Source organism: Bos grunniens, chromosome 25 (assembly GCF_055505025.1).
Source record: "Bos grunniens cultivar Pamir isolate PY7600 chromosome 25, Bosgru_T2T1.0, whole genome shotgun sequence".
Lineage (NCBI taxonomy): Eukaryota > Metazoa > Chordata > Mammalia > Artiodactyla > Bovidae > Bos > Bos grunniens.
Window position 1 is genome coordinate 21,824,125 of NC_141189.1, and position 17,527 is coordinate 21,841,651.

At 44.4% G+C, this 17,527-nt stretch overlaps 1 long non-coding RNA gene across 2 annotated transcripts; it reads right to left on the reverse strand.

Moving 5' to 3' along the window:
* Positions 1 to 517: 517 nt before the first annotated feature.
* LOC147345260 (uncharacterized) lies at positions 518 to 16,934 on the reverse strand. 2 transcript variants are annotated; one of them, XR_015154634.1, is made up of 3 exons: positions 16,205 to 16,934; positions 11,206 to 11,289; positions 518 to 1,722 (listed from the first exon to the last, which is right to left on the reverse strand). It is a non-coding gene; the product is annotated as an uncharacterized LOC147345260 (long non-coding RNA). The 2 variants fall into 2 exon arrangements; XR_015154633.1 differs by having other exon boundaries at positions 519 to 1,682.
* Positions 16,935 to 17,527: the final 593 nt, after the last annotated feature.

The window sequence follows — 17,527 nt, forward strand, 5'->3', positions numbered from 1 at the left end:
CCTGGGAGAAAAATGTACCAGGCAGAGGAATAGAAACTGCAAAGGCCCTGAGGCAAAGCATGCCTGGCGTGTTTGAAAAGCAGTAAAGGTGCCAGCATGTCTGTAGTGGAAGTGAACAAGAAGACCATGAGAGGGAGATTCAGAAAGTTCGCACAGGGTGTGGAAACAACACGGGACAGGCCCTTGTAGGCCAGGGTAGGGACTTTGGTCTTGAAGCCCTGAGATGAGAGCCTGTAGAGGTTTTGGGGTGATATAACCCCATCAAAGGGGCTTTCCTGATGGCTCAGCAGGTAAAGAATCCGCCTGTAATGCAGGAGACACAGGTTCAATCCCAGGGTCAGGCAGATCCCCTGGAGAAGGAAATGGCAATCCACTACAGTATTCTTACCTGAAAAATCCCACGGACAGAGGAACCTGGTGGGCTACAGTCCATGGGGCCACAAAGAGTCGGACACGACTGAGCGACAAAGCACGCAAGCAAGCAACCTGATCAAAAATTTCTGATGTGTTTTTTATTGTGACAAAATACACATAACAATACCATTTTAACCATTTAAAAGTACAAGTACAGTAACATTACGTACACTCATGTTGTTGTTCAACCATGACCATCACCTGTCCCCAGTACTTTCAGATGTTCCCAAAATGGAATTCTGTACCCATTGAATAGTAACTATCCCGTTTCCTCTCCTTCCAGCTCCTGGTAGAATATTGATTATTCTACTCTTGTCTCTATCAGTTTAACTCAGCTAGATACCCCATTTAAGTGAAATCATACAATACTTGCCTTTTTGTATCTGATTATTTCATGTCTTCAAGACTCATTCATGCTGTAGCCTGTGACACAATTTCCTTCCTTTTAAACACTGAACAATAGCCCAGTGTAATGTATATGACATTTTATCCACCCATCCACTGGACATTTGGATTATTTCCATCTTTTGGCCATTGTGAAGACTGCTACAATGAACACAGGTAGCGTTGAATAATTATTATTCAAAGGTAAAAATACCTTTTCAAGAACTTGCTTTCAAAATTTTTAGGTGTATCTGATTGAAAGTTGAAATGGAAGCTGGAGCAGGGTCCAGGGTCAGAGCTGTGGAGGGGGTAAGAAGTGGTTAGATTCTGGATGTATTTTTCAAGGATAGCTGACATAATTTGCTGGAGGATCTTGTGTGGGGTGTGAGACAATTTAAGACCAAACCTTCCCAGATAACTTGGTGTTTAATGAGTCCTCTTCACCTTTGCAGCTATTTAAGAAAGTTGCAGAATAATGCTTGCCAAACAATGTTATTTACATAAAAACATATAAAACAATGTAAATGCAAAGATAGAGCTCTCAAATAATACATATCAAGTTATTAACCATGGTCATCTGTAGAATGAAAGAGAGGAAGCAGAGGTGAGAGTCCTCAGGCAGAATCTTATCTCTCTCTGTTTTTTTTTTTAGGCTGTGCTGGGTCTTCATTGGTGCTAATGGACTTTCTCTAGCTGTGGCGAGCTGGGACTACTCTCAGTTGCAGTGCACTGGCTTCTCATTGGGGTGGTTTCTCTTCGTTGCGCAGCACAGGCTCTAGAGCACAGACCCAACAGCGGTGGCCCCATGGCATGTGGAATCTTCCCAGAGCAGGATCAAACGCATGTCTCTTGCATTGGCAGGCGGATTCTTAACCACTGGATCACTAGGGAAGTCCGGAGAATCTTATTTTTAGGTGCGTTTATCTTTTAAAATAAAAGAGTATATTCATATACCACTTGTGTAATTAAAACTTAAAAAAAAACCCCTAATGAATAGTGTTCACCTTTTTAAAAGACTAGAAGGGGCTTGGTTTAATTTAGGACCAAGTTCTCCCAGCCAATTGGGTATTTAATGAGTCAGATTCACTTTTGAAGCTATTTAATTGCTACTGAAGTGGCTTGAATCACTCATTCATGCTGGGAAGGAAAATAGGAGACTTTCATTTGGCTCTGTCTGCTGAAAGCGAAAACCTTTCCAGCTAGCATGGGCACATAGCCCAGGACCAACCAGGCAGCCTTAGGGAAGTCAGCAAATATTAATGTGTAATCACGTAAGTGACAATAATCATTTCAACAACTATAAAATAGCAGCAGCAACCACGTACACCTGGGTGGCACTTGCAGTGCCAGCTCTATTTTTAAAAATTTTTTATTTATTTATTTGGCTGTGCTAGGTCTGGCAACCCACTCCAGTGCTCTTGCCTGGAGAATCCCAGGGGCGGGGGAGCCTGGTGGGCTTCCGTCTATGGGGTCGAACAGAGTTGGACATGACTGAAGCGACTTAGCGGCAGCAGCAGCAGCAGCAGCAGATCTTACTTGGAGAAAGCGATGGCACCCCACTCCAGTACCCCTGCCTGGAAAATCCCATGGACAGAGGAGCCTGGTGGGCTGCCGTCTATGGGGACGCATAGAGTCGGACACGACTGAGCGACTTCACTTTCACTTTTCGCTTTCTTGCACTGGAGAAGGAAATGGCAACCCACTCCAGTGTTCTTGCCTGGAGAATCCCAGGGACGAGGGAGCCTGGTGGGCTGCCGTCTATGGGGTCGCACAGAGTCGGACACGACTGAAGCGACTTAGCAGCAGCAGCAGCAGCAGGTCTTACTTGCCGCACATGATATCTTTGATCTTCACTGTGCATGTGGAACCTTGAGTTACAGCATGTGGGAACCTGAAGGGTTGAAGAGGGATTGAACCTGGGCCCCTTGCATTGTGAGTGCAGAGTCTTAGCCACTGGACCACCAGAGAACTCCTCTGCCAGCCAATGCTCTAAACATTTCATATGTACTAATGAACAATAGCCCAGGGAGGTAGAGACTATTAGCCTAAATTTACAGGAAGGAAATAGAGGCACACAGATTTCCACTCATTGCACACTCTGGAGATCAGTTCCATCTCCTATTGTTTCCTCCTTGCCTGTTTCTTGCCTTTTTACTTCACTTATGAGGTTTGGATCATGTTGCAAGGCTTAGTGGTGACGCAGCAAACAATGAGGCTATGGGGATGTTGACAGCAGGTGTTTGATTCTTGCTCCCCTGGCATACTGGCACATAGTCTCCATGCAGCTGACAGGATAATCCTTTTATCTTTTAATAATCCAGGTCATACTAAACAAATGAAAAATGAAACTTAGCAGTCACCTCGGAACATACTGATTGTGGCAGCGTTGCCCTGAGATGGCCCTTGAGGTGCCTCTCCTAGCGTTGACGCCACGTGTAATCCCCTCCCCAACTACGTATGTGAGGTCAGAATCAAATCTCTCCCCAACTGAGCCTTCTGGTGAGACCACTGCCCCAACCAGTACCTCCATGGTAGCTTCATGAGTGACCCTGCAGCAGAGGACCCAGCTAAGCCATGCTGGGACCCCTGACCCTCAGAAACTGAAAGAGAAGAAATGTGTGTTGTTTTAAGCCACTGAAGGTGGTGATTTGTTTTGTGGCATTAGAGAACTAGTAGACCAGACAGCCAATTCATTGTTTTGACCTGGGTTTGACCCCTGGGTTGGGAAGATGCCCTGGAGAAGGGAAAGGCTACCCACTCCAGAATTCTGGCTTGAATTCCCCAGGGACTGTATAGTTCATGGGGTCACAAAGAGCTGGACATGACTGAGCAACTTTTACTTTCACTTTCAAATAAAGGAAAAGAGTCAAGCGTGTATTCTCCCTGTGCTATATGGAGTAACCAGATAGCTGATGTGAGGAAATTTTCTGTATGTATATGTACCATCTAACCAAAGAAAGAAAAAATAAAATGTCAGCACTTCGAAACTTCTAATGAATTAGGGAACCTGGGAAAAGGTCATTCGTGGCTGCTTATATCATGAGATCAGGGGCAATCAAACAGTATACATCTCTTGATGAAAGTCCCTAACCTCATTTATGAAGTATTCTTGCCAAAAAACAAACACAAAAACCCCCTTGATTCTGATTAGGTCTGTCTGAACAAGAACTAAAGAGACTCTTGATGAGGGTGAAAGAGGAGAGTGAAAGAGCCGGCTTAAGACTAAATATTAAAAAAAACTAAGATCATGGCATCCAACTCCATTACTACATGGCAAATAGAAGGGGAAAAGGTGGAAGTAGTGACAGATTTACTCTTCTTGGGCTCCAAAATCATCGTGGATGGTGACTGCAGCCATGAATTCAGAGGACAATTTCTTTTTGGCAGAAAAGCAATGACAAAGCTAGACAGTATATTGAAAAGCAAAGACATTACTCTGCTGACAAAGGTCTGTATAGTCAAGGCTATGGTCTTCCCAGTGGTCATGCATGGCTGTAAGAGCTGGACCATAAAGAAGGCAGAATGCCAAAGAATTGATGCCTTCAAACTGTGGTGCTGGAGAAGAATCCTGAAAGTCCCTTGGACAGCAAAGAAATCAAACCAGTCAATCTTAAGGGAGATCAACCCTGAATATTCACTGGAAGGACTGATGCTGAAGCTGAAGCTTCAGTATTTTGGTCATCTGATGCAAACAGATGACTCAATGGAAAAGTCTCTGATGCTGGGAAAGATTGAGGGCAGAAGAAGAGGGCATCAGAGGAAGAGATGGCTGGAAGGTATCACGGATGCAATGAACATGAACTTGGGCAAACTCCAGGAGATGATGAGGGACAGAGAGGCCTGGCATGCTGCAGTCCATGGGGTCGCAAAGAATTGGACACGGCTGGGCAACCGAACAACAACATGTAATTACAAGTTTATGAGAAATCCAGGGAACAGAGGAACTTGTTAAACAACACCATGGGAATGTAACCAGTGAAATTCAGATGGTGGGAAACTGTAGGACAAGGGACCAGTTTCCACAGATTGAAAGAAACTGATAGAGACTGAGGAGAATCCTAGAGATTAAAAGAGGTTTAAGAGCTATTTCAACAATTGCGATTCCTGACTTACTTGGATGCTGATTCATACAAACTCTGTGAAAATTATCAATAAAATGGCACGTTTGAACACTAGTTTGTGGTATATAGAAGTTATTCTTACATTTTTAAGTATAACAATGGTTTTTGTGAGTTTTCTAAAAGAGACCTTATATTTTAAAGATATAAAGGCAGACTTCACTTTATGGTGCTTTGCAGATATTGCAGGTTTTACAGATTGAAGGTTTGTGGCAGTGCTGTGTTGAGCAAATCTATTGTCACCATTTTTTTCTTTTCCAACAGCATTTGCTCACTTCGTGTCTCTGTGTCATATTTTACTTAATTCTTGCAATAGTTCAAACTTTATTATTATTATATTTTTATATTATTGTTACTACTACTATTATATGTTATTATGATGATCTATGATCAGTGATCGATCTTTAATGTTACTACAAATTACTGAAGGCTCAAATTGATGGTAAGCACTTTTTAACAAGAAAGTATTTTTTAATTAAGCTATGAACCTTGTTTTATTAGATATAATGCTATTGCATACTAATAGGCTGTGGTAATGTATAAACATAACTTTCATTTGCACTGAGAAACCAAAATATTTGAGACTTGCTTTATTGTGACATTTACTTTGTATTCACAGTGGTCTGGAATCAAACCTGCAATATTTCCAAGGCATGCTTATGTGCAAAAACATTTAGAGGTGAAATGGGAAGATGTCTGGGATCCACTTCAAAACAATCCATTAGGATGGTGTGGAAGATACAGATGAAGTAAGATTGGTCATGAACTGATAATGTTGACACTGCATGATGAGTACTTGTGTGTTCACTATTCTCTCTACTTTTCATATATTTAGAAATTTCCATGAAAATAATTTTCCAAAAAATCTAAGTAAACTGGAGAAGGAAATGGCAACCCACTCCAGTGTTCTTGCCTGGAGAATCCCAGGGACGGGGGAGCCTGGTGGGCTGCCAAAAAAAAAAAAAAAAAATCTAAGTAAAATCTAATGTTTTCCTTCTCACTCAGTGAGAGAAAGAGCTGAAATGGCCTGAAGTTTCCCCTTTGTCTGGACCCCCCGCTCCCCTTTGTTACTTTCTCTGAGCTCATCTCCTACCATTCTCCCTTTGTTCTTCCGTGTGACTTTCACTGGCCTCCTTGTTGCTGCTTGAATACCCCTCCTGCTCCTACCCCAGGGCCTTTGCACTTGCCAGTCCCTCTTGCTCCTCTGTCAGTTCCCAGGGACTGTTTTTCTCACTTCTCTTAGGTCTCTGCCAGTCCTCGGAGAGGTCTTCCTTGATTATCCCACATGAAATAGCAATATATACCACATACAGAAATTCTTGTCCTTATTTGCATGCCCTGTTTTTCTCTGTGGCACTTGACATACATTACACTTTATCTGTTTGGTTCCTTGATTGTCTTCTTTCTCCCACCGGATGTAATTTCAGGAAAGCAAGGACTTAAATCATGGACCTCCCTGGTGGTACAGTGGATAGGAATTCACCTGCTAATGCAGGGGATGTGGGTTCAATCACTGGTCTGAAAAGATTCCACATGCTGTGAGGAAGCTAAAGCCTGTGCCATACAATGACTGAGCCTGAGTGCCTCAACTACCGAAGCCCGCATGCCTAGATCCTGTGCTCCACAATAAGAGAAACCCACGCGCCGCAACTAGAGAGCAGCCCCCACTCTTGGCAACTGCGGTGGCCTGCGCACAGCAATGAAGATAGGGGACCCAAAAATAGAATAATGAATAAAAAACTCAATGACCAAAACTCCAATGCCCATATCAGTGCTTGGTATATTACTATTTGTGCAGCTAATGAATGCTTGTTTAAACTCCACTTTTCTTTTGTCATTTAAGTAATTTCAAATGCACAGAAAAGTAAAGAGACTTGTAAGTAATGAACAGCTCCTAGATACAACTTGTGAACATTGGCCATATTTGCTTCATCTCTTTCCTTTTTTGGCCTGAGTATTTTTAAGTATTTATAGTCAACATGACATTTCATCACTAAATACTGGTCTCTAGGAGTCTCTCTAGGATTCTCCTCAATTTCTATGAGTTTCTTTCAATCTGTTAAAAATGAAACACTACTTAGCCACAATACCATTATAACACCTAACAAAATGAACCCCAAATCCATAGTGCCATTAAATTCCTCCATATATACATTTTTCCATTTGTCCCCCAAATGCCTTTTACATTACTTCAAACCAGGACTCAGGCAAGATCCTCAAATTGCATTTGATCACATCTCATAAGTGTCTAAGTCTAGACTCTCTCGCGCGTCTCCTCCCTTTTTTCCAGGTCAGTGAAGAAACCAGGTTCATAGTCCTTTTGGTGCAATGCCCTACTTCTTGTCTTTGATTGCTTCCTCATGAAGCATTTAATTTTGCCCTCAACACCCTGTATTTCCGGTGAACTAGCAGCAGATTTAACGACTTCATCAGATTTTAGCTGAACATTTTAGCAATAATTCTTCCCAGGGGCTGCTATGAGCACCCTCCGTTGACTCACACCAGCAGGTTCATGACTGGGTGTCTCATGAGTGAAGCTAAGATTGATCACTGGGTTCAGGTGGTGACAACCTGATCCCTCCATTGTGATGTTATGTATTCTTAGCACCTTGTGAATATCCAGTCTCCCTTGAACCTTTCACCCCATGGTTTCAGCATCCATTGCTAATCATTGCCTGAGTCAAGTATTTCATTCAGGGTTGCAAAATCTAATGCAATCCCTCCTTCAACAATTATGAGCTGTCATTCTCCTCTAAAGAAGAGCTTCTTTCCCTCATTGACTAGGGCAGAATAAACTATTTCCGTCTTGCGTGCGTGTGTGCTCAGTCAGTTCAGTAGTGTCCGACTCTTGCAATGTTATGGACTGTAGCCTGCTAAGTTCGTCTGTTCATGGGATTCTCCAAGCAAGAACATTGGAGTGGATTACCAATGCCCTCCTCCAGGGAATCTTCCCAACCCAGGGACTGAACCCGAGTCTCATGTTTCCTGCATTTCAGGTGGATTTTTACCGCTGAACCACCAGGGAAGACCTATTTCCCTCTTCAGTTCAGTTCAGTTGCTCAGTCGTGTCCGACTCTTTGCGACCCCATGAATCACAGCATGCCAGGCCTCCCTGTCCATCACCAACTCCCGGAGTTCACTCAGACTCACGTCCATTGAGTTGGTGATGCCATCCAGCCATCTCATCCTCTGTCATCCCCTTCTCCTCCTGCCCCCAATCCCTCCCAGCATCAGAGTCCTTTCCAATGAGTCAACTCTTCGCATGAGGTGGCCAAAGTACTGGAGTTTCAGCTTTAGCATCATTCCTTCCAAAGAAATCCCAGGGCTGATCTCCTTCTACTTTATAAGGGTAAGGATTTAATGCAATAACTACCTCCAATGGTGACAAATTAGTTCTTTCTATTCTGTTTTTTTTTTTTTTCTTTCTGTTTTTGTTTATTTGGGTATCATTGTAAACTCATTGACCCTTAAAAATAGAGCTCAGATGTTTCATTCAAGTGCATTCATTAATTTTAAAAAAAAGAACTTTTTATTTTGGAATAATTTTAGATGTACAGAAAAGTTGCGAAGATAGTACAGAGAATTTCCACAAGCAGTTTCCCCATAATGTAATTCAATGTTATAATAACATTTTACATTCCCATGATTCCTTTGACAACCTGAGAAATCAACATTGGTATACTACTATTAATAAAACTCCAGACTTTATATTTTACTAGGTTTTCCATGAATGTCCCTTTTCTGTTTCAGGATTCAGTCTAGGATCTTTCATTCATTCTTTCTTTTTGATGCTTAAAACTGACCTAACAGAACTAAATGGGAGCCTAGTAAGGCTGGGCCCAGATCCTCTTGGCATGACCATGACCCCAGCTAGTTTTGTTAAACTTCTTTCTGGCCCGTCAAGATGTCCCAAGCTCCTCTGGATTTGGCTTCAATGCCAACGTTTAAAAAGTAGTTGATTTAAAGTGAGGGCTTCCCTGGTAGCTCAGCTGGTAAAGAATCCATCTGCAATGCAGGAGACCTGGGTTCGATCCCTGGTGTTGGGAAGATCCCCTGGAGAAGAGCATGGCAACCCACCCCAGTATTCTTGCGTGGATAATCCCTTGGACAGAGGAGCCTGGCAGGCTATGGTCATGGGGTCTCAAAGAGTTGGATGCGACTGAGTGACTAAGCACGGCACAGATTCAAAGTGAAAGTCAGAATTTTCAGTTTTCCTCCTGAAGTCAGCAGATCTGGCAACACTGAACTCGCCTTCCTGCTTGGCAGAAACTGGCCGAAGCTTAGTAGGGCTGCCCCATTTAGACAGGGCGTGTACCTGTGAACTTGACAGAAGCCCCACCACTCCCCAGGACCGGTTTGTACCATGCCTTATGTAAGCCGCCAGGTTCTGCAGCCCTATGGGTTAAGAACTTAACACAGACTCTGCTGTCTGCCTGCTCTTCCTCCTCCCTCCCATCTTTCCTATGTATGAAGTGGCATCTAGGTGCCAAGCACTGATGTGAAATACTGGGGTTCTAAAGGCAGACAAGGCAAATATGCAGGTCATTGGCTTGTTTGATCTTAGAGCCAGGCCTTGACCTTCTTCTGCAAAGTACATTTCCCAGGCACCACTGCCACTGGCTGGCTGGTTTCCAGCTCTCTGTGTGTGTGTGTGTGTGTGTGCACGCTCAGTTGCTCAGTCTTGTCCAACCCTCTGCAACTCCATGGACTGTAGCCCACCAGGCTCCTCTGTCCACCAGATTCTCCAGGCAAGAATACTGGAGTGGGTTGCCTTTTCTTTCTCCAGGTGATCTTTCAGACCCAGGGACTGAACTCATGTCTCTTCTGTTTCCCGCATTGGCCGGAGGATTCTTTCACTGCACCACCGGGAAGCCCTGGTTTCCAGCTGCTGCTGCTGCTAAGTCGCTTCAGTCGTGTCCGACTCTGTGGGACCCCATAGATGACAGCCCACCAGGCTCCCCCGTCCCTGGGATTCTCCAGGCAAGAACACTGGAGTGGGTTGCCATTTCCTTCTCCAATGCATGAAAGTGAAAAGTGAAAGTGAAGTCGCTGAGTCGTGTCCGACTCTTAGTGACCCCATGGACTGCAGCCTACCAGGCTCCTCCATCCATGGGATTTTTCCAGGCGAGAGTACTGGAGTGGGTACGCTAAACTGAGCCAAAAACTGACAGGGGATGGCATTGTGGGCTGAAGGGAGGAGCCAGAGCTCCTTCCCAACCTCAGAGAGTGTTTTCCAACAGAGGCTACATCTCCTCCATGGTTTAGCTCTTCACTGGGCAGCCCCTGCTGTGACTCTAGCTCCTCTTGGATGGCCCCAGAGACGGACACCCCTGCCCTCTGTGTATCCCAGCAGTGACAGCAGCTTCCTGCCATTGCTCAGCCAGGGTGGTTTCATCATCTCCTCTTATCGGCTCTTAACTCATTTATGGAATCAATTCCTTGATGAAGTTCCCCCTGTGTGAAATACCTGGAGTGGTTTTGATTTTTCTTATAAAACATACCTGGCCCCTGACCTCAGAACACGTACTGGTTCTTTATCTGCATTTACTTGCTTTGTGACTCTTAGCAAATTACTCAATCTCTCTTTACTTTGTTCTGTCTCCCTGTCAGGAAAATAGGATGAAAATGGTATTTCCCTCATATTCCTGTTGTGAGGATGAAATGCAATGATGCATATAGGGTGGTTAGCCCATTTCCTGGAACCTAACATTAGGTGTTCAAAAATGTGACCTATTATTCTAGGCCACAGGCTACAGACTGTACCCGACACTCCCCTCTCCCCTCCACTGACCAGGGGACATCAAGTGATTTCTTCCTCTATGACTCCATAGATATACAGCTTGTGTTCACTGAGCACCTACTGTTTCTAAGGTCTTAACTCATTTACTCTTGATAAATGTATCTAAGCCATAGGTATTGCTCTTCTCCCTATTTTCCCGATGAGGTTGAATAACTTGTTCAAGGTCTCATAGCAGAGGAGGCAGGATGTGAACCTGTGTGGACCGCCTCTGGAGTCCGTGTCCTTTAACCTACATTGTGAACCCTCAATATGCTGCCCTCCATTGTTGCAGCAGGTAATAAAGGGTCTCTTCCCTCAAACAGCTCACAGTCTAGCTGGAGAGACTGGTTTGTTCATCATTAAGCACAATGCAGTGTTGTACATGCCAATCATTCTTTGTGTGCTTGTACATTCAATCATTCATTCATTCAGCAAACTCTGGGTATCCATTATGCATCTGTGCTAAAGGCTGGTGAGGACATTCAAGGTGACCTGGGGAGCCAGACTTACCTTCTGTAGCCATGGAGTGCAGAGTGGTAATATGGGAGGCTCTGACATTTCCTCTTTTCATTCCTCCAAAGTACTGCACTTTTTCTTTTAAAAAAAAATTTATTTTTTTAATTGGTGGAAAATTGCTTTATGATTTTGTGTTGTACACCAACTCAAATCAGTCATAATTACATATCACTTCCTTCCCTCTCTTCCCTCCCCCAACCCCCACCATCACACCTCACTAGGTCATCATGGAGCGCCAGGCAGCACAGCACATAATTAAGCTTTCCTCCTGCTTCTTGCTTTACTTGCTGTGTGACCTCAAACAGATGACTTAACCTCTCTGGGCTGGCTTATATATGTAAAACTGAGGCTCATAAATAATAATAGTGATACCTGCCTCACATGCTTAATGTTAAAGCAGAAAGATACAATAAATGCAAAAGTCTCTTAGTTGAGTGCTGGGCACACAAAGACGGCTCAATTGTCTGTTGTTACTATTATTTGTTGATGACAATTGTTAACTGCCTGTAGCCAAAAACAATGGAAGGCTGTTGCTCTAAATACTACATCCCTTAGCTTGGCAAAGTTCTGCTGGTCTAACAAACCAGATGCGTTCTTTCTGGCTTTTCAACTGACAAGTCTCAGCAGGATGAGAACAATGCTAGTAGGCAAGACAGACGGATCCTTAGTGAAGACTGAAAGTCAGCTGTTGTTTTCCAGGCGCTGCGTAGAAGCAGTGAAGAAGAGAGCCGGAAGCTTTGTAGCCTTCCTCCTCCCTGCCAGAGAGCCCAGCCCTGCCTGGCTCCAGATCAGTCATGCCTAGATGGGTTTAAAGAGCTATAACCCGTAGAAGGTATGAATTTCACTCCACAAACTTGTATGTGTAATACATAAAATTGTTTACTTTTCTGTAACAATGCCATTCCTATTTCTGACTTCTTCTAGGAAACAGAAACTTCATATCAGTCAGTTCTAAGTCTAAAGGTGAGCTACATGCTGCAGACTCTCAAATTATCTGCAGCATCTTCCCTGAAATCCAAGCATACATCTGTCTATTGACAATCTCATGTCAATAGGCATCTTTAAATAAATAATCATTCAAAACCAAACACTGACATTTTCTTCCCAGCCCTGTTCCTCCTACAGTCTTCTCCATCTCAGTGAGGGCAACCCCATTCTTCAAGTTTTCAGATAGAAGACATCAGAGTCATTTAAAAAAACACTTTTTAAAAAAATTGGGGTGAAATTCACATGACATAAAATTAACCATTTAATTAATTTATTATTATGAAAAGATGTTTTTGATGTGGACCATTTTTGAAGTCTTTATTGAACTTGTTACAATATTGCTTCTTTTTAAAATTTATTTATTTTTTGGCTGTTTTGACTCTTTGTTGCTGCGCATGGGCTTTCTTTGGTTGCGATGGGAGGGGGATACACTTCCTTGCCGTGCACAGGCTTCTCACTGTGAAGCCCTCTCACCCCTCACGGGCTACAGGATGTGTGAGTTCATAGTTGCAGTTTGTGGGCTCAGGAGTTGCGGTGCACAGGTTTAGTTGCCCCTCAGTGTATGAAATCTTCCCGGACCAGGAATCGAACCTGTCTTCCCTGCAATGGCAGGTAGATTCTTATCCACTGTACCCCCAGGAAAATCTTCCTCTTCCTCTTCTTCTTTTTTTTTTTTTTTAAATATTTTGTGTTTTGGGCCAAGGACAGTTCCCTGACCAGGGATTGAACCCAGCACACCCAGGATCAGAAAATGAAGATGTTTTTGGACTGCTACTGGACTGCCCACCACTGGACTGCCAGGGAAAACCCCAAACGGACCATTTTAGAGTGAACAATTTCATGGCATTTAGTTCATTCGCAATGTCAAGGAAACACTGAAATGAAGTGAAGTGAAAGTCGCTCAGTCATGTCCAACTCTTTGCCACCCCATGGACTATAAGTCCATGGAATTCTCCAGGCCAGAAGACTGGAGTGGGTAGCCTTTCCCTTCTCCAGGGGATCTTCCCAACCCAGGGATCGAACCTAGGTTTCCTGCATTGCAGGCAGATTCTTTACCAGCTGAACCACAGGGGAAGCCCACCTCTATCTAATTCCAAATATTTTTTATCACCCTGTGAGAAAACCCATACCCATTAAGCAGTCATTTCCCTTTCTCCATCTTCCTCTAATCCCTGGCAATCACTAACCTACTTTCGGTCTCTATGGATTTACCTATTCTGAGTATTTTGTATAAATGAGATCATATAATATGTGGCCTCTCCTGTCTGGCTTCTTTCACTAACAAAATGTTTTTGAGGTTCAGGCCTCCCTGGTGGCTCAGATGGTAAAGAATTTGCCTGAAATGTGGGAGAGACCTGAGTTTGATCCCTGGGTTGGGAAGATCCCCTGGAGAAGGGAATGGCAACCCATTCCAGTATTCTTGCCTGGAGAATTCCATGGACAGAGGAGCCTGGTGGGGAGGAGTCCATGGGGCCACAAAGAGTTGGGCGTGACTGAGCGACTACCACTCTCTCTTTCATGTTGCAGCATGTGTCAGCACTTCATTCCATTTCAGAGATGAAGAATACTCTGGAGATAGTCTCGATTACTCTGTCTTTACACTTCACAATCAGCCAGCTAAACAAGCCAGTTGGCTACCTTCAAAATATTTCTTTTCTCTCTCTTGTTTTTGACCCCACCACTTGGCTTGGCTTGCAGCATCTTAGCTCCCCAACGAGGGACTGAACACATGCCCCCTGCAAGAGTGGAGTCCTAACCCCTGGACTGCCAAGGAATTCCTCAAAATATTTCTAGAATGGATTCACTGCTTGTCATCTCTATTGCACCTCCTTGCCCCATCCAGACCATCACCTCTCACCTGGATTACCACATTTTCTTGTTTCTGTTCTTCATATCCCCAGACCCCAACCTTTCTGTCCAATTTTCCTCTCCACACAGAATCCAGAGTGATTCAGTTAAAGCTTAAGTCACATCATGTCCCTCCTGTGATCAAAACTCTCCAGCGCCCCTGCCCTCATCTCATTCACGATCAAAGATGGAATCCTGACATCCCCCAGCCTCCCATCACGTCTCTGACTTCAACTCTGCCATCATCAGTGTTGTCGTCCCACTCAGGCCAGCATCCTGGCTCTCAACACACATGACCCTGTCTCTCCTACCTCAGACCCTTTGTACTCGGGCTCTTTCTGGAACATGCGATTGATGGCTTTTAGCCCCTAATTTTCTTTACCTCTCTGCAAGTTTCACCCCGTAGACCACTCACATCTTCATGAAATTGTTTCTGCTCTTGCATTTCTTGATGTCATGTGCTCATTTTTTTTTGTCCCTGCGGACCTGGCCGTTTCCTCTCAGATGCCTGTGTGGGCTCCATTTTCTCTGCGCAGCCCTCACATGTTGGCATTTCACAAGTTTTCATGAAAGTCCTCTTCTCTCCTTTCTCCTCTCCCTGGAGTGAGCTCACCGACTCATGAATACATCAGCCTAAATCCTTTCCTTAGTCTTCGACTCAATTGCCTTCAGGGCATCTTTCTATAAACATCCCGGAGGCACTCCAAACTCACAAGTCCAGGATGAAACAACCCTCCCAACAGCCAGGTTGGTCTTGGCAAATAGAATCCCCCACCACTCAGCTGTCCAACATAGAAACCCAACATAGAAATGAACTTGATTCTTTTTTTTTTTTTTTTTGCGTATTTGTACATCTAATCCATCACCAATCCATAAATCCCACTTCCTGATATCTAGAACGGTCTACTTCTCTGTATGGCCGCTCCCATAGTTCAGAGTGTCATCTTTTCTCACACAGCTGGTCTTCCGGCATCTTCTCTGGCCCCCTTCCAATTTATTCTCTACACAGAAGCCAGAGAGACATCTCTGGAATACAAACGTGATCCGCAGTGGCTAAACCTGCCATGGCTTTGTTGACTCTGGGGAGAAATTCCTTAACCCGGCTTATGATACTGTGCCTGTTCCCCCACCCTCAGCCCTCACGATGGCTCCACCACCAGGCTTGCCTTCTGCCCTCTGCAGAGCTGATTCTCCTCAGTATACTGTGTTTGTCAAGCCTTTGCATTTTTTGCTTATATTAATATTTGTCTGCAATACAGCCCTTCCCACTCTCTCCCGCCTCTCTTCATCCCGTAACTCATAATATATCCCCTAGATATATTTCTATATATAGAACCACCCCTCCAGAAGTTTCCCCCATTTTCCCAAGTCTGGGGCCGTGTAGACTGCTATGCATTCACCAAACTCTGGTCCTTTTTCTTCTTGGGCTCACAGTTGAATGCTTCCCAGATTCCCATGCCTGGGATGGGTGGGATCATGTGACTGAGTTCTGGTCAATGGAAAGTTTCTCAAAGAGTGAGGAACATTTATTCAAGGCTTAAGGTCTTCCCTGGTGGTTCAGATGGTAAAGAATTTGCCTGCATTGAGGGAGACCTGGGTTCAATCGCTGGGTTAGGAAGACCCCCTGGAGGAGCACATGGCAACCCACTCTAGTATTCTTGCCTGGAGAATCCCCATGGATAGAGGAGCCTGGTGGGCTACAGTCCATGGGGTCACAAAGAGTCATACACGACTGAGGGACTAAGCACAGCACAGCATTCAAGGCTTAAAGCATACGCCCAAACCTCCCAGGCCATTCTCCACAGTTTCTATTTCACTCCTCTGCCAGGTGGATGCAAGAAACCCTATGGAGAACTCTGACACCCTGGGAGAGGGCAGTGGAGCCATTATATAGAAAGAACCCAGGTCCCTGAATGACTGTGTGGAGCAGAGTCCCACCAGCCTTCTCCCCAACCAGCATGTGATTATAACATGAGAAATAAACTTTATTGTGTTAAGTCACTGAGACTTGCTGGTTTGTTAAATAGCAGTTAGCCTGCCCTGACAAATATATTTAAATGAATTGGTCTTCCCTCCCCTACCCCACCCCCATTCTCCCATATCATTTTTTTACCTCCCACCACAGCACTTATCATATTAAATAACAATAGCCTCTCACCTGTCTGTGTCTTCACCCGTGGGAGAATAGGGATGGATCAGGCCTGTCTTAAGTATGAATGGGCATTCAGCTCAGCACCTGGAGTGTCACAGCCACTAGATAAATATTTGTGGAATTGCTTTGTGGCTGTTGAACTCTCTTTCCCTGGGTGCCTATTTTGGTAACTTGCCCACAACTGGGATTCCTCCTTCACCTCCCCAGTCCTTTCCTAATACTCAGGACCTGCCTTTGAACCAGTCCAATAGCTGGGACTCCCTGATGACGCAGCTCCTGAAGCGAACCACCCACTCCCCTTCCGATTTCCCAATATTGCCACAGCTCCCAAGCCTGGGTCTCCACCCACCTGTCAGGATCCTGGACACTGTTTGATTTTCTCATGCCTGTTGTCTGCCTTCTGGATGTCACCCTTGCATCTGCTGGACTGGATTTCCTCTCAAGCCCTGGAACTTTCTTTGCGACAAGCTGAGGCTCTGGCAATGGGGCAATCACCAAGCCATGTTGTTAGCAAAAGGAAGTTGGGGATAGAAAACAGTGTATATGAAAAAATTTTAAAAAGATATAGATACATTGGAGTTTGCATAAAAACATTTTTAGAAGAACACATCAGAAGCTGGAAATAGCACAGTGTGGTGTGGGATGAGAGTAGAGTCCTGGCCAGAGTCGGGAAGTGGGGAGAGGGATTTATCTTTTACTCCCTCCACTGTGGGGTAGGCTACATAATGACTCTCTACCCCCCTCTCCAGCAAAGATGTTCACATCCTAACTCCCAAAACCCATGAACCTTGCCTTATGTTGCAAAAGGGATTTTACAGATGTGATCAAGTTAAGGACCTTGATAGGGAGCGATTATCTGGGTGGGCTTAATGTAATCAATCACAAGAGTCCTGCTTACAGGAGGACTGCTGGAGGATCAGAATTAGAGGAGCAGATGTGATGTTGGAAGCAGAGCCGGGGAAGGAGGGGCGAGGTGGGAAAAGAGAGAGAAACAGACAGACAGGCATTAAGCTGTTCCTCTGCTGGCTTTTGGTGCTTGTTTGGTTGTGTGCCTGTTCACATTTTCAGGTTCAAGATTCCTCAGCTTCCAAGTCTTGGATGTAGGAGGCAGAAAGAAAACCCAAGGATTTCAACACTGTGTCTCCTGATACCAATGTCCCTTTGTCTGCTTTCTTCTATCCACCTGGCAGAGTCTTCCTGTGTTGGTATTATACATAATGTCCAGAGTCTTTAATTACACTTTGTGGGAGGAATAGAGAGAAGGACTTCACTCTGAAAGTAAGTCACCAGTATCTTTTAAAAATATGTTTATTTAACTAAATTTATTTG